The sequence below is a fragment of the Pelophylax lessonae genome (assembly GCF_965119305.1).
Source record: "Pelophylax lessonae genome assembly, chromosome: 10".
NCBI lineage: Eukaryota > Metazoa > Chordata > Amphibia > Anura > Ranidae > Pelophylax > Pelophylax lessonae.
In genome coordinates, this window is record NC_138777.1 from 226867616 (window position 1) to 226893024 (window position 25409).

Genomic DNA, 25409 nt, shown 5'->3' on the forward strand with positions numbered 1-25409 from the left:
CTGTTCCGCATGAAGAAGGAACCAATCGACACTCCGATCGGCATCCCGCCCTTTTGCCATGACTTCCTGGCACTTGCATTCCACGCTGGTCCTGGGCGCCTTCCGCTGACGCCACATCCGAGTCCTGCGTTCCATGCTGGTCCCAGCAACGGAGCCGCCTTCATATCCCTCTCTCCTGCGGCCCCCCTCTGCTGGGTGGTTGGGATCTCCACCATTAAGCTGCACATTGGACCACCCCTGGGACCACCTGTCACTGGATTCCTTGCCACATCCTATGATGAGCCTGGTTTTATTTTAATGTAAGTGCGTTTTTATCCATCGGCAAGAAAAGTATTTTGTTTTCTGCACTTAGAGTCGCCTTCTGTTTGTACTAGAGTTTGCTTCCCTCTTAAAGTTGCTACCCAAGTGCTGTTGAGACACCTGCTTGCCTGACCTGTATCCAATCCATTGCGGACATCTCTTCTGGCCAAAATCTGTTATCCAGAGTGCCCTCCCACCTCCTCATTCTGTGTTCCTGCTGCAGCCTGAGATTATGCAGACCAGCTGTTGACAACTATTGAGCATGCTCCAGTTTCAGTTCCCTTCTAAGCTGTTAATTTGTTCCTTTTTATTATCTGTGAAGCCCACTATTTTAAAACTAAGCATGGAAAAAGAAGACTTGGAGAAAGAGGAGGAGAAGGACATGGAGAAGGACATGGAGGAGGACATGGAGGAGGAGGACATGGAGGAGGAGGACATGGAGGAGGAGGACATGGAGGAGGAGGGCGGGAGGGAGGAGAGTGTAATTTACCACTGTATATGCCCACATGTGTGACTCTATAGTCACATGGGCTACACAGATAGGAAAAAGGAGGAATTGAAAAGCCTAGAACAGAGCATGCTCAGTAGCGGACCCCAACTGGTCTACACAATGTCAGCCTGCAATGGGGACACAGAGGAGATGGGAGGGACAGCTGAAGGTAGGATCAACCAGGTATATTTCACTTTACACAAAACAAATGCTTTAGTTGCTTTGTGAGTATGCAAACTCGTTTATATAGCATGTAATGAGAGTTTTTCAAGGTCTGGGTTTAATGATACTTTAATGTGGAACTCCACCCAAGAGGGGAAGTTCTGCTTTTCCACCTCCTCCTGGTTTTTACAGGTACCAGCACCCCCTTATGCATTGGTCACTGTAGTTGACCCTCCCCTTCCTTTGCCCACCGCCTTCTGGGGCATGTCACAGGTCCCTGAAGGCTGCGGGAGCACAGTGGGAAGCTGGCTGTGAAGCCGCAAGGAGTTACAGCTGGCTTCTCTTAATAAACATGCCGGAGCTGGGGGGACCTGAAGACCAGCCAAGAACTGGCCTGGGTGAGCATGGCACTGGATCCCTGGACAGGTAAATGGTATTTTATTAAGAGCCAGCAGCTACAGTAGTTGTATAGTATACATTAAAAATGTTTAAACAATGTAAAATAAAATGGACCAAAAATATTCTTCAGGTCTGCATTAAAGCAGAGAGATGTTTACCAGTATGTATGAAATGTTCAAGTTTTCTATAGATAATGCCTTGTCAATGAATTTTGTGCAACAAACATAGAAGTCATATTTAATTAACCCGTAATCATTTGATTTGCCAGTCTGGCATCATTGTGCAAGCTCAGGCATGGTCTGTGTGACAAGACATTTCATGTTCTCCTTGCATGGAAGCACAGGAGAGATCCCAGACATTTTTTAATAACGCGGCACCTTCCCTGTACACAAGCAACCCTCATCACAAAGCAGTGAACGGGAACCGATAGGATGACTGGAGAATCAGAGGAGAACCATGGACTACGGTGATCAGCCATCTCCTATAATCCCAAAGCCATTCCGATAATGCTAGGAGCCTAAAGCTCTCGCTTTTATTATGTGTCAACATGTCAGTCCCTACAGTCCCAATGTTCAATACAGGAAACCCATAAAAGAATGCTTGTAATAAGGGATAAACATGCCTGCATCTCTGCAATGCTTGGATTGATTTCATAGAACTATATTTTCAGGATGTAGCAAGTTAAAGCTGCAAGGGTTAAACACTTGTTTGCAAAGCACTTTTACCCACCCAACTGTGCGCTCCTGCAGGCTCCCCCTGTTGTGGTAAATGGGTGGTCTACGTAGGCTTTTCTGCCCTACACCTTGGTGACCAAAAGTCCTCTTAGGTCAACAAGTTAAATGCAGGGCTCGCAGACCTGCACTGGACATGAGCACGCTGAGAAACAGTAAACTGCCTGAGTAGGGAACACAGTGGAGGAGAGGAGAGCATAGAGGAGTAGAGGCAAGAGTAGAGGCATCGAGGAGAGCATAGAGAAGTAGAGGAAAGTAATAGGGGTATAGTGTAGAAAGGTAGAGGAGAGCGTAGAGGAGTAGAGAAGAGCGTAGATGAGTGCATAGAGGAGAGCTTAGGGGAAAGCATAGAGGAGTAGAGAGTGTAGAGGAGTGGAGGAGAGCGTAGAGGAGAGTGTAAAGGAGAAGAGAAGAGACTAGAGGAGTAGAGGAGAAACTAGAGGAGATACTAGAGGAGTAGAGAAGAGATTAGAGGTGTAGAGTAGAGAAGTAGAAGAATGCATAGAGGAGCAGAGGAGCGATGAGGGGAAAGCATAGAGAAGAATAGGAGAGTGTAGAGGAGAGACTAGAGATGTAGGGGAGAGACTAGCAATGTAGGGGAGAGACTAGCGATGTAGAGGAGAGACTAGAGATGTAGAGGAGAGACTAGCAATATAGGGGAGAGACTAGCGATGTAGGGGAGAGACTAGCGATGTAGGGGAGAGACTAGCGATATAGGGGAGAGACTAGCGATATAGGGGAGAGACTAGCGATATAGGGGAGAGACTAGCGATGTAGGGGAGAGACTAGCGATGTAGGGGAGAGACTAGCGATGTAGAGGAGAGACTAGCAATGTAGAGGAGAGACTAGCAATGTAGAGGAGAGACTAGCAATGTAGAGGAGAGACTAGCAATGTAGAGGAGAGACTAGCAATGTAGAGGAGAGACTAGCAATGTAGAGGAGAGACTAGCAATGTAGAGGAGAGACTAGCGATGTAGAGGAGAGACTAGCGATGTAGGGGAGAGACTAGCGATGTAGGGGAGAGACTAGCGATGTAGGGGAGAGACTAGCAATGTAGGGGAGAGACTAGCGATATAGGGGAGAGACTAGCGATATAGGGGAGAGACTAGCGATGTAGAGGAGAGACTAGCGATGTAGGGGAGAGACTAGCGATGTAGGGGAGAGACTAGCAATGTAGGGGAGAGACTAGCGATGTAGGGGAGAGACTAGCGATGTAGAGGAGTGACTAGCAATGCAGGGGAGAGACTAGCGATGTAGGGGAGAGACTAGCGATGTAGAGGAGAGACTAGAGATGTAGGGGAGAGAATAGCGATGTAGGGGAGAGACTAGCGATGTAGAGGAGAGACTAGAGATGTAGGGGAGAGAATAGCGATGTAGGGGAGAGACTAGCGATGTAGAGGAGAGACTAGGGGTAAAAAGGAAAGGATAGAGAAGTAGAGGAGTGCAGGAGTAGCGGAGAGCTTAGGGGAAAGCATAGAGGTGTACAGGAGAGTGTAGAGGAGTAGAGAAGAACATGGAGTAGTAGAAGGTAGAGTACAGGATTAGAGTACAGGAGTAAAGAAGGGTGTAGAGGAGAGAGAAGAGCATGGAGGAGCAGAGCAGGGCATAGAGGAGTAGAGTAAAGAGTAGAGAAGAGCACAGAGAAGTAGAGGAGAGCATAGAGTAAAGAAGAGCGTAGAGGAGCACATAGAGGGGTAGAGTAGAGCGTAAAGGAGAGAACTGGCTGCTGGGGGAGCAGGGGATTGGGTGAGTACAACCGCATTTTCTGGAAACCAGGACCTAAACGATTATTTTACTTTTGAAGAGCAGGGGCAGTTTTTCCTTTCCCTCAGAAATAGGCTTTAAAGCTAAATTTTAGTCAGCTATAAAGGTTACAGGGGAGGAAGAAGCAGCATAAGTTACCAATCAGTGTGTTGCAACACAAGAAGCTTGCTGATTGGAGAAGAGAGCATAGTGGCAGAATTCATCAGTTTGCTGCTTCTTCTTTTACTTTCCAACAACAGGGTTATGGTGGGGAGAAGGCCTGTAAGTGGAAGTGAAACTGCAGCGCTAAACTGTTTGGCACGCCTAAGTAAATCTATGGCCTGGAAGAACAGAAATAGAAATCCTTTTGGCAGAGAAATCAAATTTCATACATGTATTTCATCTGTGTATTTAGCAGTTTGTTCAGTTTATTCAGCTATAAAACTATTCTCCAGGCAAAAATCTACAGGCAACAGCTGTTTTCCCTTTATGTTCTTTGTCCTTGGATAAAAGATTTTCAGCACTGCTATGCATTTCTCTCCCCCTTTTGTTGTACCATTACCTGTGTGGGGGATCGGACACCTACTCCTGCAGCATGGTGACCGGTCCCATTATTGCGCCAGTTTTTGGCAAATGCATAACCGCGTCAGTGCAAACTGTTTTGTGGTCTTGGCTTCTGCCCACCTGTCTTCGCCCACTTATCACCCCATGTGCCTACTGCATACTGGCACAGTAAGAACTCCCCATCTCCACCAATGAATACCATTGGACCTCCAAGCCTGATGTGTGTGATAGTGGCAGAGTGGGACGTTAAGTGCGACATTTAAGACCCCCTTATCAAGAAAGTTAATCACCACTGTCCAATTGGTATCCAAGGTGCCCCTCAAGGATTCATTTGAATACAAACGCAGCTACTTGCAGGTACCACAAGAGGCACTGTTACCCTATTCACCAAAGTCACTTCACACTGACCTAACCTAGATCCATCCAGTGTAAATCTTTTACACAGGATAATGTTATTCTTCAGAAGTTTCTGTGGGTTAGATATAGAAATATTGCTATGAAGCAATCACTGCAATGTATCACTAATCACACCAATGATATCAGCATGGCTCTACGAGAACAAAATGGTGGACAGATGGCATCAATCACATCACTTAGCTGGGTATCTTTCTATATTAAGTACAAGCAGTGGCTTTACATGCTCTTTAAAGCAGAAACAAATAACAACAGATGGCAGAAGTCAACTGGTCTTCGTCGCAGAATTCAATACATCAAAGTGAAAGTTTCATAAGACGCACAAAGAAAAGTAAGCTGTGCGAGTTACCTCCTGACATTTGGAAATGTCAACCTTCAGCCTCAACTGTGCAGCTCTATTGAGTGGACTCTTTGTTGAACTGCACGATGGCGATGAGATTTATCAATATAAAAACACGGAACCTTTGCTGTTAGATAGCTATACAAAGTCCAATTATTGGGAAATTAAGTCTTGTAAGACCTAATCTGCAGGTTATGATGGCCTGTGGAGATACAGCTGGATTACAAACAGCCAGGATGACAATGGTGGATCGATGAAAAAAATGGGATTTTTGCACTTACCGTAAAATCCATTTCGATGGACACAGCGCTCCATAAATCATAACTACTGGGTTATATTGCCTCCTCCAGGAGAAGGACTAGGCAGAACAAAAACACCTGGCTACGCCCATGGGCCATCCTTAGATGGTATATAACCCCCCTCTCTGCTCTAGGTAATCAGTTTAGTAGCAAGCAGTTTTTCTCTTTCATTCATCGACGGACACAACGCTCCATAAATCATAACTACTGCAAAGTCCAAACGCAGGGCCAAAAGAAAAATTATGGATGGGGAAAATAACCCAAGGCTAAACATAAGAGCCCTTAACCAGGACAAGGGAGCCTTAACTGGGTTACAGGAGCCCCATCTGAAAAATAAGAGTTTAAAGAAAAACACCCCTCAAGAGGGGAACAGCCCCTCTTAAAGAGGTTGAAAACCTCAGAATTTTTTTTTTTAAAAAAACGAACACCTGTAAGACAAACACATAATGAGTTAGTATGCATCGCATACTAGCTCATTATCAAATACTTACCTTAGAACGAAGCCCCGAAGGGCCGACCGCTCACCTCTGTCATGGGTGACATGTTGTGTCGCCCTTCTTCGGGGTTTGCGGCATCCGGGCATCTGATTGGCTGAAGCCACGATGACGTCACTCCCGCGCTTCCGACGGTCACGGCACGGGGCTCTGAGCGGCCGTTCCTTCAGAGCGCATGCGCCGGTGATGTCACTGGCTGCATGCAAAGTAAATATCTCCTAAACGGTACATGTTTAGGAGATATTTACAGTACCTATAGGTAAGCCTTAATGTAGGCTTACCTATAGGTACAAGTTGCAGAGGAGGGTTTACTTCCTCTTTAAACAGCAGCCTGCAAAGCTTTGCGGCCAAAAGAAGCATCTGCAGATGCCAAAGTAGTTCCCTTATACAATTTTGTGAAGGTATGCACCGACGACCAAAGGGCTGCCTTGCAAACTTGCAATATTTGTGCCTGATGACAGAAGGCCCAAGAAGTACTGAGCACCCGAGTAGAATGCGCCATGACAGGGAACTGACCTTTAATGTAATAGGCCTGAGTAACCGTCTGCCTGATCCATCTGGAGATGGTAGCTGTAGAAGTGGCCAGCCCTTTCGTTGGTCCGTCCGTAACCACAAAAAGGGAGTCTGACCTTCCAGATACACCCCAATCGCACGAACCACATCCAAGGTATGCAAAGAAAATTCCCCAAATAAGCCAGCTTGGGACACAAGGAAGGCAACACAATGTCCAGATTCAAATGGAAGTCAGACAGCTTTGGGCAGGAATGATGGACAGGGACAAAGAACCACTTTGGACCACCAAATAGGGACTGCGACAGGATAATGCCGCCAATTCTGATACCCTGCAGGTCGAGGTAATCCCCACCAAGAATGTCACCTTCTGAGATAACGTAGGCAAGGGAATTGCCTGAATATTCTCAAATGGAGGTTTTGGGAGAACTGAAAGTACTACATTTTAATCACAGAGCGGCAAAAGAGACCGTACAGGTGGAGCCACATGTCGAACCCCCTGAGTGAAGGTACAAACTAAAGAGTGCGTGGCTAGGGGTCGCTGATAGAAGAATGCCAGGGCAGACATCTGGCTCTTGATGGTACTCAACTTCTGATCAACACCCTGTTGAAGAAAGGTTAAGACCCGAGCCACAGAAAAGGATCGAGGATGAGCGCCAATTGACTCACACCAAGAAATGTACGCTTTCTACGTACGATGGCATATCTTGCTGGAAGACGACTTCCTCGCCTTCACCATAGTAGGTATCACTGATCCAGACAGACCTCTATCCCTTAGTACCTGGCTTTCAATAGCTAAGCCATTAAAACCAGCGACTGTAAAGCAGGATGGTACATCAGCCCTTGGGACAACTGGTCTTCTCTGAGAGGAAGCCCCCAAGGGACGTTTATGGCCACCAGACCGATTGGAAGATCCTTGCCCTTTATTCCTCGCAGGAATTGTGGAAGAAGCCTGAGCCGAGGATGATACTGGCCTTCCTGTGTCCCTTGGACACCTGCGGCGTCTGCCAGAGGAACCCGTGATCTCGCCACGAACCTTGGTATGCTCCTGTGGAGATTAACCTGCTACAGGAGCTATATGTAGGAATGTGCAAACAGAACTGTCTTGAAGGTGGATACCACCAAACTCAGAACCTGTATGCAAAATGGGAGAGAGAAATAACTGTGTGACAGCAGCCGGTGAATCACGGCCTGTGGTTCCTGAAGTTTGTCCAGAGGAAGGTCCACACTGGTCAGAATTAGAATCAGACCTAGGTAAATCAATTCCCTGGACAGGGATAGAGTGACCTTGGGTAATTTGGAAATCACCTGAACTTTTGCAGAGATTAAATCCGCACAAGGAGACTCAGGACCTAAAAAAACCTGAAAAGGACAAGCTTTGTCCCCCTTTCTGGGTACCCCCAAAATAATAATTTCATTGATTTCCCTTGACGCTCATGAAGGAGGTCCATGAGGCCGGAAACCAGCAAAGATTTTCCCTCACCCCAATAATGGGCGAGGGCAGACCTTCATGCTGAAGGGGTCTTGTCTGCGGGTCAGGAGAACCTATCTCTAGGCTTACCAGACCAAGGAAGCTTGGAACCTGCCGGGGAACATTTGAAAGATCTATTTCCCTTATTCTCCGTCCCAGAAGCACAAAATAATTTTCTATGTGCTGAGAAGGAGGGCCCCCGTCTGCGATGAGGCTCCTTCCTTTTCCTAGACTATGGCAGGAAGGTACTCTTCCCCCAGTAATACCCTTAATGAGGTCATCCAGGGTAGCCCTAAACAGGCGATCGCCTTGAAAGGGCAGATAAATGAGAGCTTCCTCAGAGGCTTGGTCTGCGGACCAATTCTTAAGCAACAGCACGTGCCTAATTACCACCGCTGAAACAAAGTTTGGACAGCACAGGAGCTGTATCCAAAGCTGCATCACAAATAAACTGCAGTCCATGGAACAACTGGTCCGCTAAATCAACAAACAGCAGGGACCTGCTCACCCTCCCCCCCCAGGCCCTAACGCAAAAGCTTGGCCCATTCAGTTAGGGTCTGAGACACCAGGGCTGAAACAAAGACTAGCCGCAATGTCGAACTAGCCATAGTAAACATGCTGCGTGCCACAGCCTCCGCTTTCTTGTCAGCCTGATCCTTAAAGGACGGGGATTTCTCTACTGGGATCATGGTAGCTTTCTTCAACCTGGAAACAGGAGGGTCCACCACTGGTGGACTTATACATAGAAAGCTGGCACACAGGTAAATCAAATTATAATAACCGGTAAAATAGATAAATAAATTGAAATGCAGTTAAAGTTAAAATAAACCATGGATAATTCCCCTGAGCAAATCTGTGAGGAGGACGCTTCCCCGCCCAGGCAGGCATTTGTGGCAATAACCGTCCAGTACAGGAGGAGAAGAATTTTCCCTGTCGAAGCGCCAGAGAACGAAGCCACCTCCAGAGACTGTGGATCCTTGTCCCGTTTCACCAGAATCTCTTTTGCAGAGATCTTGTGTGGAACAGTGCAAACAGACCGCCTCAAAGGTGGACACCATCAGGCCCAACACCTGCATGCAAGCCCGGAGGGATGACCGTCTGCTGAACAACAGAAGCTGAATTGCCTCCTGCAATGTCTGGAGTTTTTCCAGAGGAAGAAACACTCTGGCTGAGTCCAGAGTCAGACCCAAGTAGTCCAGTTTTTTAGGACTTAACCAAAGCAGACTTCTGAAGGTTTAGAATTCATCACAGCCCCACTGGGATACTTTTTTTAGCTTTCCAGAGTAGGAATATAGCAAGGACCTTGACGATGAGGGTCTTCATCTTTAAAAGAAGCCCTTTTAGGTTAAAGTAGATGTAAACTCTAATTAAGTGAAATTACGTTCACCAAGGTGCTGTGCATCCAAGCACTGCTGATCTACTGCAGCCTCTTTCTGTCAACATGCACTCCAGTGATGGCTGCACGGCATTTCTCAGGGAAGGTTTCCCCAATAGTAAAAACAGATGACCCTACCAAGATAATAAGGGTTGAAATAGTCACTTGAAGCCACCTTTGGGCAGACTGACAACACAAGAAAATAATTGGGAGACAGTAACAGAATGTTTAAATCTACAACAGGAAGACCCTTCAAGGCTGGATCACCAGGAATTAATTTATGATCTGAAGATTTAAAAAGAATGAAAACAGCTTTGAAATTACACTAACATGTTACAGTTCATATGAGATTTTTAGTGACTGGGTTTACATGTTGCTCCTTTTAGGGATACACTGCAAGTTATGGTGAAATATCACGGCTTGCTAGCAAAGATTTGTGGGAGGAGATCCTCTTTAAAAGGCCTAATTTCATACAAAGGAAACTTCACTCTTTATTTAACGCATCATGTAACTTCTGTTCACGTGGCCTTCACACACACATGCAGCAGGAGGAATGTAAAAAGAAAACTAGGACAATGTAAAAATAGGACAACATCTGCACTCTACATATCTTTTTTTCCCCCGAACGTGGGATTTTTTTGTATTGTACTCGTACAGACTTTTTACTGTTTTGAGGGCAAATATCTGCTGGTTTTTGGAACAGCACTTCTTATGTTATCAGAACTCACAAAACACAATGGGAGAGATTCAATAAGGCATCTGTGGCATATTTCAGGTGGTGTGTATGTAGGCACTGGCCTGGTTCCAAATTCAAAAAAACCCTATGACAATTTTAGTGTTAGTAAAGTCACATTGTTAGTAAAGCCATTTGCAATTAAGAACAAGTAGTTTTTACTTGCAACACCTTTACTGTACAACAATATTTTTGTGATCAATTCATACCTAAGCACTCCTTCAGTGCCACTTACAACTCGGTCTCCTTCTCTTCCTTTCTGTTGGGTCCACCAAGGTTCTGTCCTTAAACCCCTTCTATTCTCTATCTACACCTCCTCCTTGGTCAGTTGATAACCTCACTTGGCTTCCAATACCATCTCTATGCTGATGACACCCAAATCTATCTCTATCCCTCGCCTCACCTTTTCAGCCTCCTCATGTATTATTAATTTACTAACAATACATAAGGTTTTTGGTGCAAAGCACCAGTTACCTGCGCTCAGAGTGGTGTAGTCTCAAGTCCACCTTATTAGGGTCTTTCAACTGTTTCTGGAGCTGTGGACATGACAAACCAGGAAGAATGCTACGGCCTTGCTGCCCCTTACACGACCAGGGAAGTCTGGAAACACTGTAAACAACAAACACACACAGGGGCGCACAGGCGTTTCGAGGCTTAGCCTCTTCCTCAGAGGCTCCTCAGAGGCTCTGAGGAAGAGGTTAAGCCTCGAAACGCCTTAGCCTTCACAAATTCAAGGGACAACTCACCCTTGAATCCCTTTACTGAGGACTGTGTTCCTTATGTGATATGCTTTTAACAAGAACTCGTTTGCGAATATTTTTAATCCTTACCTTTAAATAAACCATCCAAATGATAATGCACTAGGCCTGTGCGCCCCTGTGTTTGTTTGTTGTTTACAATATCATTAATTTACTAAATTATATATTAACATGGATGTCCTAATGCTTCCTGAAATAAGCTAATATTTCCTTCATCATGCGCCTCCTTTCCATCAGGATCATAACATAACTATCAGATCCTCCCTCATTCCAGGGTAATTGGTGTAATCCAGCAATCTCCTTCTGGCCCTACACCCAATCACTGTCTAAATCTTGCCGAATTCTCATTTGTAACATTTCTAATAGCCGCCACTTTTTAACCAATGAAACCACCAAGCTACTAATTTACTCCTTTGTTATCTCTTACCTCGACTATTGTAACTCCCTTCTTGTTGGCCTACCTTTACAAAGGTAATCCCCTCTTCAGTCTATTACGAATGCTAAAGCCAGACTCTTCTAACTTATCAACTGCTCAGTGTCCACCACCCTTTTCTGTCAATCCTTCCACTGGCTGTTGCTCACCCAACGTATAAAATTCAAAACACCAACAGCAACATACAAAGCCATTCACAACTCTGCCCCCAGCTACATCACCAAACTCATCTCAGAATATCATACGAACCATCGGCTTCACTTCTCCCAAGACCTCCTGATCTTTAAGGCTCCATGTACAAGGGACGTTGTTAAAAGTCCCTTTGAATGCTGGAATTTTTAGGACGTTTGAAAGGTCCGTTAGGTCGCGTTTGCAACCACGTTTAGCGGGTGTTTGCGGGCGTTTGCGTTTAGAACCGCTCCTAGAGGTCAAAAAAATGATTCCCCTTTAAAATGGAAAAACGCGAACGCTAAACGCGGGTCATCGCGTTCGGTCGCGTTTTTGCGTTTGAAACGCCGGGAAACACACGTTCGAACACAAATAATTGCTTTCCAAAAAACGTCCCTGAACTCAACTGCCTGCAAATGACTGTAAACAACCCTTTGTACATGGACAGATAAGATAACATGTAGGTGGGTTCAGGGGCTTCTGAAAAAAACGCCCAACTGCTCCTAAATGGCCATTTACATCCCGTGTACATGGAGCCTTACTCTCTCATTACCTACCCCAATGCTCACCTCCAGGACTTTTCCAGAGCTTCTCCCACCCTTTAGAACTAGCCAACCCCAATCCATTCCATTATATCCTAATCTGTCTGCCTTTATGCCATCCTTGAAAATCTTTTCTACAAGGAAGCTTATCACACTTCCACCTAACAATAGAAAAGTATAGTCGGCTGGGGCTATAAAACAGAATATGGTGGCAATTATATGTGGAATGTGGTACTATTAAAGTCCCAGTTTTTAACATTGGTTCTTTTGAATAATATTTAGTTGGATGTAGGAACCTGTTGTAGGTGATACACAAAAGATACAAACCTAATACATAACTAGTCTCTATGGACATAGAATAATAGATAGGTGTTGTCACCTTAAGACAGGAAGCATGTTAAAGGCAGAATCACTAGGCGAAAATGAAGAAAAAAAGTCTAAAAGTGAAAACCAATGCAACCACCAAATCTAAGGACTAGTGAACAGCAATATATTACATGTTTTTGCTCCTGGATTTTTGTACCTCTACGATTAAGCCCCGAAAAGGGGGAGACACTTTTGAGGAGTTCTCTACGGGTGGAAAACTGGAGCTGGAGCCATCTTTTACCCATCTCATTCACATTTATGCAACAGTGAGTTTGCAGGGTGACCACTGCCATTTTTTTTTGATAAACCTGGTGCTGAAAAATACATGAGAACCAGCATGTTTGGACTAATATCTGAAACCACATATATGAGCCTGCCAAGAAGCTGTCCCCTGTATGGGCCAATCATCCGTGGCCAGGGCATTCCCCATCCTGCAGCCACACATATACAAGATGCATGTATACCTGTGGCTGCGGAGTAGAATACCATGGCTGCAAATGATTCGCATGTACAGGTGACAGCTTCATGGCCGGCTCACATATGTGGGTTCAGATACTAGTCCAAACATGCCTGAGTTCATCACTAATGTCAATCAAATATCTGGGCCAAGAAAAAGTAGGAAAATCAGATTGGGACCATCATTCCTTTAGGAACCAATAATAATAATACAACTCATTCTACATTTCCTTACAGCATAAAAATTGGTTGGTGTGGCATTGTTGCAACAAGCTGGAGTTGCTCCTTACGACCAGCTAGTCCCTTTGCAAAGGGATTTCTGAGTTCTATGTCTCACAGCAATTCATGTGACAGCAATTTAATTATTAATCAAATGATACAGCTTTAAAAGCCTTGGCAATAAAGAAAGGGTTTTGTTTAAAACATCAGTGGAATTGAAAGTCTAATTAAAACAGGAACTAAATTAATTAAAACAAGGTGCAGTCTTACAATAAAAGCCATTTCAAGAGTTGCATTTACCGCTACATTAACATAATGGCAACATAATAGCAATTTTACTTAACGTACATAATGTAAATGAAAGTTTTCAGAATGATAAGTGCTTCAATGTGAATTTTAATACCGCTTTAATCCTTCACAAAGTTGAATGAGAAGAAGAGAAGATCAGGATTAAGGAAATTTTGTTTGAATGCTTCAAAAAGTAGTACGTCAATGCAGACTGAATGTGGAGGTCCATTTCATAGCTGGAAGCTAAATCCCAAAATAAAAATGAACATGGGGAAAAAAATAATCAAGTCTATCTCCGAACTGAAGCTAATGGCATGTTTTAAACTCCCATTTTATTTATATAGAATTGATACTAATGGCTTTTTTTTCTTTAACACAACTCGATAGAGCATGACATGTAAATCTGTATAGTAAATAATTCTGAAATAGTAAATGTGTTACCTTTACACCGCATTCACACTGAAGCGGCACCGACTTCGGGGGCGACCTGCGAAGTCGCGTGCAGCGCGACTTCGACGCGACTTGCACGGACTTCACAGAATGAATGTCTATGCAAGTCGCTCCAGGTCGCCCCAAAGTAGTACAGGAACCTTTTTCTAAGTCGGAGCAACTTGTGTCACTCCTATTAAAACAGTTCCCGTACCACACAACGGACCGCGACTTGTCAGGCTGACCAGTCGCCTGACAAGTCGTATTAGTGTGAATGGAGACTTAAAGAGAATCTGTCACCTTGCCCTGCACTGCTTACAAAACGAGCAGTTAATCAATGCAGTTCGGGCACAGCCCCTCTGCATGGGAAATAATATTTTGACCGGAAATGGGCATTAAACATGCCTTTATGGGGCTGGCTTTGTGGTCAGCAGCACAGTCATATTGGATGTGAAAGGGCCTTCACCAAATGGCTACCACAAGGTTGAAAACACACAATTCAACTGTCTAAAATATCCTTGTATTCTGTGGCACTAATAGCACCCTTTACTGAAAGGGCCTGAACCTAATCTTTTGGAAGAACGTGCAGATACTTTTTCCCATATAGTGTAGGTGTGACTCAACAAAGTGACAGGGTCTCTTTAAAGCTGAATGCCAACCATCCCTTCTATATCTCAAAGTTAGGTTTGTGACCTCACTTTTCTTCAAGACAGTTAAAGTGGTTATAAACAAAGCATATTCCTCAATAGTGTGTACTTGTCTCAATTAAGTGCACTAAGTGACATTTCTGTCTGCTGCCTCCTTCCTCTACTATCTGCATGAGTCACTTCTAACAAGTTTTCCTGACACCAAGAGAAAAATTGTGACAGGGGAGGGACCTTAAGCTGATTGACAGCCTCAGCTCTTTTCCTGTGTGCTCTGTGAAGTGAAGGGTATCCCTTCCTTCCAATCAGCTCTCAGACCTCTCCTCACTGAGATCTGCGGAGTGTAACTTCAGCTTCCAGACCCATTTTTCTGTCAGCTTAGGCAAGCTTTATAAATTCTGGATTTTTAATGTATGTAGAGAAGAGTAGACTGCAGATAAACAGGTACAACATATGTAGGAGGATTTCTCTCATCCCTGTGAATCACCAGAGGCCAGTCACTTCACTGGGTATATGGAAGGGTTTACAACCACATTAAGCTGTACTAGCCTACCTACCACATGGCAGCTGGGCCTCAGTGCGCTTATGGGTTTATAAAGCTTGCCATACACAAATACATTTATTTTGTTCAGCTGAAAGAAATCTAAACAGATACCCCAGCAGGGGGATGAAGTCACGTGACCCGTGATGTAACCGGTAGGGCGGAGCCTGGGTGACTCAGACTGGAAGTGATGCAATCTGAATGCACAGTGGTATTTCTCTATGTTTTAAAGATGTGCAAGCAGTTTTATATGTAATGTGAGGGTGGTTTTAACAAATAAATTGCCTTGATCTAAATACTACACCATTGGAGGCTGTTTCTGGTCTCTTGGCATTTACATCTGAGCACTCAGAATGGACGCATGAGAGGTAACCAGCCTTAAAGGGATATGAACCCATTTTTCTGGATGACAGCTAAGGAATGTAAAGTGAGCACCTTAGTGGACAGGAGGTCCTGGTGACTGTTCGACGAGCATCTAAGACCTTAGGAGACCCTGGTGGTTATACAATCACAATTTAAGTTCTGCCTTCAATTTCACCGATTTTTGGGCTAACAGTACCGGAAGGTTCAAGAACTGTATGCATGCACCTGGATGAGCAATTACATTTGACATAAATTGTCACTATAAGATAAACTTATAGACTGCACACGCATTTGATTGAGAACTTTATTTCAGCACACCTTAACTATATTGTGGCATTTTGTCTATTTTATTTTATTTAGCTTTTTTTTGTAATTTTTGGTATATTAGTGTGACAGAATTGACCCAGACTCCGCTTGAGTGCTTCCATATGTATACCGCTTCCTCCAGTCTTGAACATAGATATCAGATATTACAGTATAGCCGCAATATACAAGACTAGCCGACAAATAGCTTGTATGAGATCTGGAACTGTTTATTGAACAAACTCACACCGAATATATACCCCACAAGGTCAGGTGCCTGATTACATTATCTTATGCAGATGCAACTGTATACAGAAATATAATTAACATATCTAAGGAACAACCAACACAAACAGTATACTACTTTCCCACTAGCAACTAATAGCTGACAGTGATTTCATTAACTTAAGCTAATTAACTAGTCACTTACACCAACCTAGGTGGAGAACACACAATACTAGCAGACAGACATACAATAGGTGACACAATTAACCATGGAATCCAATGGTTTGATTATTCAGGAGTCACAGACTTCATGGCAACAGTCTACAACAGGCTATAAGTCTCACAGTGTAAAGTGGGATTAAATCTCCATAGATTTCTTGGGAGATATGTTTGATAAATATTACTCTCCCATTTGAAGTAATCCAAACCATATTCTCAGTGTCCATTAAGTAGTTGTCCATCATTTTCTCATTTACCCTGTGCTTCTAAAAGACACAGGGTGACTTACACATAGGAGGGACCTAGGTAGCGGAGACAGGGATTTCCCAACCTCTCTGAGGTAAGCTGTGTTCCATGGGCCCCCCCACCCAAAGTGACTCCCGTCACAATTAGTATTTATGGTAATACCTTATTTATTCAAAATACTGTTGTTATATGTGTATACGTGGAGGTAACAGCACAAAGTGAAACTGTTGTTTAAGGCCGGCCATAGACGGTTCAAATCTCGGCCTCATTCTGCTGAACCATGTATGGACAGGCTGAATGTACCAAGTTGATCGATCAATCAACTTGGGTACAACCAGCCTGTTGGATTTTACTTGCTATTATAGCTAGTGGTTGCTATAGCTGCTAGCAATAATTCCTGTCTTCTCAGGTGGGGACAATTTCCCCCCAACCCCACACCGGGAGAATACAATTTCTCGGCATTAAGGACTCCCATTTTTAGCACTGGCTGTGTTGATGGGGGAATTGTGCAAATTTGCACCGTCTATGGCCTGCCTAAGTCACGAGGGTATAGCAGAACCATTTATTGACTGCAGATTTGTCTAAGTTTAGCATGAATGGACATACACCCCTGCTGTGTTTTGTATTCTGACAGCCGACTTCAACAGCTTTAAGCATACCTAAACAATGTTAGCATCTGAATGGATGAAGTCACTGTTCAGCCATCAAATTTCCAACAAGCTCCTTTGACAAAAGAGGATTAAACAATTAACTTTTGTCAAATGGAGAGGTGCCTAAGGCCCGTTTCACATGGGCTGATCCATTTTCACGGACTCTGCTAGCTCAGTGGGGGATCGCTCCGTTGATCCCCGCCGTGCAGGCGGATGACAGTTCCGTCTCTGCTCACTGTGCTGAGAAGGACCTGTCAGTCACTCTCTTCTCTATGGGGAGATCAGATGAAAACAAACAGCATGTCCGTTTAAATTCGATCCGACCTGCTGGACGGATGGTGAACTTAACGCCATCTGTCTGATTTCAGCAGATCTTGTCGGATCGGATGCCAGATGGGTGTCAGTGGACACATGTCCGCTGACATCCACCTCCCCATAGAGCAGAATGAGTGGCCCGATCAGGTCCGCCTGGAAAACAGACAGGTGGACCATATCAGTCCGACTGCGTGAAAGGGGCCAAAGAACCTTATACTGCTTGATTTTGACAGAGGCAGCAGGAATTGGCCGAATTTTAAGCAGTATATGGCTAGCTGATCTATTCTCTCTTCTCTTATCAGAGACCTTCAACAATTGTGCAAAGTAGGAAAGCCTGACTACCTCACCATGCTCTTCCACCAAGTGTTTTATCTGTAATTTGTTTTTATTTCAGAATTTGTTCAGCAACGTGCTAACTGCAACTACCTGACATCTGGATAGCCACTAGTTGTAGAACTGGAAAAACTGTTTATATCCCTGGTACCCAACCTGCAGCCCAAGGGCCGCCCTTTGGAAGTTTTTGTGTGGCCCTCGGGGCACCTGCAGAAACTAAAGCTGTGCTTCCCTATTGCCCAGTAATAGCCGTGATTTCTACCAGTCTCATGTAATAAGTTTCCAGTCTATGACTGTCTTCTGAAGCATGTCTCCAGGCCCCAAAAACTCCTATAGCATGTTTACAGTCTATGACAGTCTCCTGCAGCATGTCTTCAATCTCTGACCATCTTGTGTATCATGTTCGCAGTCTCTAACCATCTCTTGTATCATGTCGGCAGTCTCCGACCATCTCTTTTGTATTATGTCTGCAGTCTCGGACCATCTCTTGTATCATGGCCGCAGTCTCGGACCATCTCTTGTATCATGGCCGCAGTCTCTGACCATCTCCTGTATCATGACTGCAGTCTCTGGCCATCTCCTGTATCATGGCCGCAGTCTCTGACCATCTCCAGTATCATGTCTGCAGTCTCTGACCATATCTTGTATCATGTCTGTAGTCTCTGGCTATCGCTTGTATCATGTCTGCAATCTCTGACCATCTCTTCTTTCCTGTCCACAGTCTCTGACCCTCTCCTGTTTCATTTCCGCAGTCTCTAACCATCTCTTGTATTGGAGTTTATTTACTAAGGCTAGAGAAGGTAAAATTAGTTACAATTCTGCAGAGAAACCAATCAGCTTCCAGGGTTTATTGCTAAAGAATAATTAAACAAGCCGAAGTTATTAGCTGACTGATTTCTCTCCAGAATTGTGACTAATTTTGCCCTCTCTAGCTTTAGTAAATAAACTCCATTATGTCCACAGTCTCTGACAATCTCGTGTACCCTGTCTGCAGTCTCTGACCCTCTCGTGTATAATCTCTGCAGTCTCTAACCATCTCTTAAATTATGTCCACAGTCTCTGGCCATCTCTTGTATCCTGTCTGCAGTCTCTGACCATCTCTTAAATTATGTCCACAGTCTCTGACCATCTCTTGTATCCTGTCTGCAGTCTCTGACCATCTTGTGTATCATCTCTGTAGTCTCTAACCATCTCTTAAATTATGTCCACAGTCTGACCATTTCTTGTATCATGTCTGCAGTCTCTGACCATCTCTTGTATCATGCCCATAGTCTATGTATATCATGTTGTGTCTGCTGTCTCTGATAATAAATATTCACAGAATTTTAAGTGTGGCCCTTTGTGGATGTCGAGGACCACACCTAAAGAGGTTGTAAACCTGGGTGGAAAAAAAAAACCCTGCAAGACAAAGGCATAATGAGCTGACATCTTCCTGTGTGTTACTTCCGGGTTCGCTGGCTCCGGCACTGTGAGTGGCCGGAGCCACGATGACGTCACTCCTGCGCACGAGAGCCGTCTGTTTGTGGCACCGGCTCTGAAGGTCCGGCACTGTAAGCTGGACTTTCAGAGCGCATGCGTCGATAACGTCATCGGCTGCATGTACTCTGAATAGCTTCTAAACTGTGCAAGTTTAGGAGATATTCAGAGTACCTACAGGTAAGCCTTTATTATAGGCTTACCTGTAGGTACAAATTTACAGAAAGGGTTTACTTCCTCTTTAAAGCAAATATATCAAGAAAACTGACCACCACTGGTTTGTACAATTCCCCACTAAAGAGGCAGAGCAAGGAAATAGAAAGGTTAAATGTTCCAGCAATAATTATTTAGTAGTAAACTTCATACTCAGGACCCAAAATGTGTACAGACTACAAACATGCTGCATTTTCCCTTTAAACAGTAAAGGCACGGTACAGAACTGCCCTTATCAGGCGGTAAAAGCCTGAGCATTAACATCTATCAGCTTTCTGTAAGAAAGTTATCCAGTCTCTACTAACCTCCTGTCTATCTTCAGCTTTGGCAGACAGCGGTAGCTGCAGCCGACGCGCAGACAGGGTAGGTGATAGGGTCACCGCTCAGCCGGGAAGTTATTAGCGACGATACTTACCTGGGTCATTCCAATTTCATAAAGAAATATTCTCTCGGAATGCAGAGGCGAAATGAGGTGGAGGGACAGCTCCGCCGCAGACCCGAGACGTGACAGAATGAATGCGCTTAACCCAACTCTCATACATTTTTACAGACCAAGGGCAGACAAGTCGTGAGTATCATTGTGGCTCAGCGCATAGGAAATTTATGAGCCGTCTCTTTGCTAAACAAATCTATCACTGCCAGTGACATTCCAGAAATTGTATATTCACACATAAATTTGTATTTAGCTGTGACTTTCATATTGTTGGGATTTTATTTGTTTAGCCAAAATTTAGGGTAGATACACAGGAATTTATTATTTTTTTTAAGAACTATCCAAGTGGACAACAGTTATTCATAAAATGTACATATAGGACACATGTGGCAAACACAATAAATCCAGGCCGGCTAGGCCATTTGATGTGGCCCTCGCACCTCTCCTGCAGCTGCGGCGCCCTCCTCATCTACACCTCCACCTTGTCTCAGCAGTCTACAGCAGAGAAGACAACAGAAGTCCTCTGGCAGATTCTGCGCTTCTCTCAGCAGCTGTGGATAAGCTAGTTTCTGCCCCTTCCCCAGTCTCAGCAGTTCGGCAGCAGAGAGAAAGACAGCACTCCTCCTACAGATCCTGCACCTCTTTGTGCAGCCGCAGCATTCCCTTGTCTCTGCCTAGCCTGGTCAAAGCAATCAGCAGACTCGGGGAGCTGACTCTAGCCCTCCCCTGGTCCTTCTCCAGACACTGCACTTTCTACTTCCCAGCTCTGCCACCAGCTTCTTTCCAGCAGCAGCACAAGGTAAGGGGGGGGTGCCCTGTAATGTAAGCGTGGGTTGGGGCTCTTGACCTCTGATGGTGGGGGCTACTGACATCTGATGTAAGGGGGGGGGGGTGGTGCTCTGGACATATGCTATAATTATGAGAATATTTTAATTCCATGCCAACTAATAAGGAGGGTTGCACACTGCTGCTATCATCCACAAGAAACATCATTGGAGACTGCTCAGACTGAACATCATGGCAGAAACATGTCCAGTCTGAGCATTGAGAAGAGAAGAGAAGAAAAAAGAGAAGAGAAGGGAAGGGAAGAGTAGGAGGAGAGGAGAGTAGGAGGAGAGAAGAGTAGGAGAAGAGAAGAGTAGGAGGAGAGAAGAGTAGGAGGAGAGGAGAGAAGAGTAGGAGGAGAGGAGAGAAGAGTAGGAAGAGAGGAGAGAAGAGTAGGAGGAGAGGAGAGAAGAGTAGGAGGAGAGGAGAGAAGAGAAGAGTAGGAAGAGAGGAGAGAAGAGAAGAGTAGGAAGAGAGGAGAGAAGAGTAGGAGGAGAGGAGAGAAGAGTAGGAGGAGAGAAGAGAAGAGAAGAGAAGAGAAGAGGAGAGGAGAAGGAGAGAAGTGAAGAGAAGAGAAAAGAAGGAGAAGGAGAATGAGGAGGAGGAGAAGGAGGAGAAGAAGGAGAAGGAGGAGAAGAAGGAGAAGAAGGAGAAGGAGAAGAATGAGAAGGAGAATGAGGAGGAGGAGAAGAAGAGCTGATGAAGGGTAAAGCTTGTAACCCTCGAAACACCTCGGATATACTCATTGGATGTACTATCTTGATTAGGAATTAACAAATAGATTTTTATGGACTCTAGGACCAACTGGTGTTAGACTCCCACTAATTTGTTAAACCATTTTTCTATGTAGCCCTTTCATTTTCCCATTTATTCCCTTACATTTTCTGTTCCAACGAGATGTGCCTCCTGTAGGGTCATAGAACAACAAATATCTAGAGAAGGCTTTAATCTTTCTCAAATCAATCCCTAAAAAATAAAAGTTTGACTGAAGCTTCACTTCAAATTCAGCCTGTGCTTTGCCCTACAATGGATCTTGTTTAATGCCAGCAGCTGCTTATATACAATATATCTTCCGTTTGCTTCCCCATAGCTTTCTTCCCCTTCGGTGGAAGTGCTGAGTGAGAAGTTACAACTTGGAACTTGCACAGGTCTGAGAACTCTCCCCTGCCTACATTGCACAGTGCTGGATGTGAGAGCAGCCAATCACCAAGCACCCGCACTGTCATGCAGGAGAAAAGATAGTGATGGAGGCCACATATCATTGACATCACGTCCTTCAAAAAATCTTTATTGAACCAGATATTACACATCGGAATCCTCATCTAGGAGACTCACCCCAGTACCACGTTTGACCCAACTGGGCTTAGTTATACTCTATGATTCCTCACATAAGGAAGGATTTTGTAGAATTGGAAGGTACAAAGTCTGATGCAGCTCTGAATAGAAACCAATCAGCTTCCAGGTTTTATAGTCAAAGCTGAAAGTGATTGTAAAATCTAATTTTTTTTTTTTTTTAAAATAACAAACATGTTATACTTACCTCCTCTGTGCATTTGGTTTTGCACAGAGCAGCCTGAATCCTTCTCTTCTGGGGTCCCTCTTCTGTGCTCCTAGCCCCTCCCTACTGTCGAGTGCCCCCCACAGCAAGCAGCCTGCTATGGGGGCACCCAAGCCGAGCTCCAGCTCCGTGTGTCCATTCAGAAACAAAGCTGCCATTTGGCCTTGTCCCCCTCTCTTCTGATTGGCTAACTGGCTTAGATTGACAGCAATGGGAGCCAATGGCTGTATGTCAGCCAATCAGGAGGGAGAGTCCCAGATGACCGAGGGATTTGTGGACATCACTGGATAGGGAGGGGGCTCAGATAAGTATTGGGGGACTGCTACACACAGAAGGCTTTTTATCTTAATGCTCTTAATCTTAAAATCGTAATCTTTATTTTTTTTTTTTTACTTAACAGGTACTCTTGTGGAGGGATCTGGGGGTCCCCAAACCCCTCATTTGCACTTAAAAGCATTCAAAATGCCAAGTTTGGCTGTTTTGAATGCTGTCAGTTTTTTGAATCTGGCGCCGAGTACCCGGAGTGATGTTATGACATCACTTCGGGGTTTTTGCATGGAGACCCAATCAGAGCCGAATGCGGCTTTAAACGGGTCTTCAGCGGCCGTGCAGGCTGGTTGCTCGAGACCCGGGCGAGCCGCAGAAGGCAGTGGGAGGGGGGCGGGGAACGCCCCCTCCCGCTCCTTGTAATGACAGCCGAGAGTCTTCTCACCTGCATCAGTTGTCATTACAAGACAGCCAACCGTCGGCTATGGACGCCGGTATCGGGGTGATGCCTCTAGCTGCAGGCATCACTCCGGTAGAAGCACTTTCCGAAATAACGGTAATATCGGCCACCTTGGTGGCCGATTCCGATATATCGGGGAAAGTGCATATCGGCCCTCGATATATTGGCTTTGACGATAATCGGTCGATCTCTAGTTTACATCTATTGTTTCAAATGAGACAGTGTCCGGAGATTGGGGGCAGTGAGGTCTCTGATGATCTTCCAATAGAAAGTGAGTCATATGCTCTCCATATCTAGAAGTATCAGGTAAATCAGTTCGCTTGGTGGGTGGAAAACCTATTGCTTCACATAAACAGATTAATAAAGCTGCAAACACATAACAGGGAGGCAATGCAAAAAAAAAGATGAGCTGGCACTTTAAGACACAAATACTGTGATATAGAAAAGCCCACATGGTCGCTGTAAGCTACGCCGCCGGTAACAAGCAGACAGCTGGTGCACTTATCACACGTCGCAAGCGCTGAGAGTTTTACTTTGTTACTGTAGTGAATAGAAACAAACATCAAGTATGCAAAGTTTTGATCTCTTCACAAAGCGCCAACGCCAGCTGTCAGTGTGAAGCGGGAAGATTTAATGTGCGCAAAAGGCGCTATGTTATCCCAGCTGCTCTTCGGTATTTATCAGTGGAAGAAAAATGATGAGATTATTAACTGAACCAGAACAATACAAAAACAAAATCATCAGTTAATTTACATACAATCAAGTATTAAAATGAGCCTGTAGTCTCACTTTGCCTGCTAAAATGGCCCCAGGGCTTTAGAGCCCTGCAGATCGCATTATCCCCATTACTATATACCATGCCCTTGTTCTGGACTGTGTCTCTGTGTGAAGGAAGACATCTTTGAAGAGGAATCTTTATTTCAATGGCAGAGGTGATCCTCTGCCTTCCCTGATTATTGATGGAGTAATAATCAAGAAGCACAAGCAGAGGTGGAAGCAGCACAGATTCACAAACTAAATGATGAAGAAACAGAGAGAACCTTGCACTGCAGGGCCTCAGATACAACTTCCCCTCCAGCAAGCAGAGCAGCGAGCACCACCAAATGTCACTCCAAATCTGGTGAGACTAGCAGTAAGAAGCAGCGGTGCCTTAGATCAAGGATCTCCAAACTTTCTAAACAAAGGGCCAGTTTACTCTCCTTCAGACTTTAGAGGGGCCAGACTGTGGCCAGCGAGAGTAGTAAACCTTTTTTGGAGTTGGGGAGAGTGAACAATGATCTATCATTGGTATCAGTGGGAGGAATAATGCCCCATCATTGGTATCAGTGGGAGGAATAGTGCCCCATCATTGGTGTCAGTGGGAGGAATAGTGCCCCATCATTGGTGTCAGTGGGAGGAATAGTGCCCCATCATTGTTATCAGTGGGAGGAAGTGTCCCATCATTGGTATCAGTGGGAGGAATAGTGCCCCATCATTGGTATCAGTGGGAGGAATAGTGCCCCATCATTGTTATCAGTGGGAGGAAGTGCCCCATCATTGGTGTCAGTGGGAGGAATAGTGCCCCATCATTGGTGTCAGTGGGAGGAATAGTGCCCCATAATTGGTGTCAGTAGGAGGAATAGTGCCCCGTCATTGGTGTCAGTAGGAGGAATAGTGCCCCATCATTGGTGTCAGTGGAAGGAATAGTGCCCCATCATTGGTGCCAGTGGGAGGAATAGTGCCCCATCATTGGTATCAGTGGGAGGAATAGTGCCCCATCATTGGTGTCAGTGGAAGGAATAGTGCCCCATCATTGGTATTAGTGGGAGGAATAGTGTCCCATCATATGTGTCAGTGGGAGGAAGAGTGCCCCATCATTGGTATCAGTGGGAGGAATAGTGCCCCATCATTGGTATCAGTGGGAGGAATAGTGCCCCAAAATTTTGGGTCCATGGCCAGGAAACTCCCCAGACCTTAATCCCATTGATAACTTGTGGCCAATCCTCAAGAGGTGGGTGAACAAAAAAAAAACCCAAATTCTGACAAACTCCAAGCATTAATTATGCAAGAATGGACAGCTATTAGCCAGGATGTGGCCCAGAAGTTGATTAGCAGCATGCCAGGGGGAATTGCAGAGGTCTTGAAAAAGAAGGGTCAACATTGCAAACATTGACTCTTTGCATAAACTTAATGCAATTGTCAACAAAAGCCTTTGATACATAGGCAATGCTTGTAATTATACTTCAGTATATAATAGTAACATCTGACAAAAAGATCTAAAAACACTGAAGCAGCAGACTTTGTGAAAATTAATATTTGTGTCATTCTCAAACTTCTGGCCACGGCTGTACTGTCCTGAGCATGCTCACCAGGCTTTATATAAAAAAGACAGAGCCTTGAGTTAGAAAACAAAAAGAAGTGACTATGAATCGTAAGCTCTCCTGCCAGCCAGTGCACTAAACAACCATACACCCCATGGTGAAGCAGCCATTCTTCCAAGAGGAAAATAGATTGTTGAGAACCGCACTCCAATCTATGCTCTTACAGATCGTTTTATCAAATCATCCATAATAAAGCCAAAGCCATCATGTCTCCACCTGAAAAACCATCACCTCCTTGACACGTTTCACCGCCCAGTGGCTTGATCACAAATATCAAGCCACTGTGTGATGAAA

General features: G+C 44.7%; 1 protein-coding gene across 1 annotated transcript in view; it reads right to left on the reverse strand.

The window, feature by feature from the left end:
• The window catches only part of ITFG1 (integrin alpha FG-GAP repeat containing 1), a gene marked incomplete at its 5' end in the record, with an annotated part of 371997 nt that overhangs the window by 259568 nt on the left and 87020 nt on the right, over positions 1-25409 (reverse strand). The gene's annotated exons all lie outside the window — the stretch shown is intronic.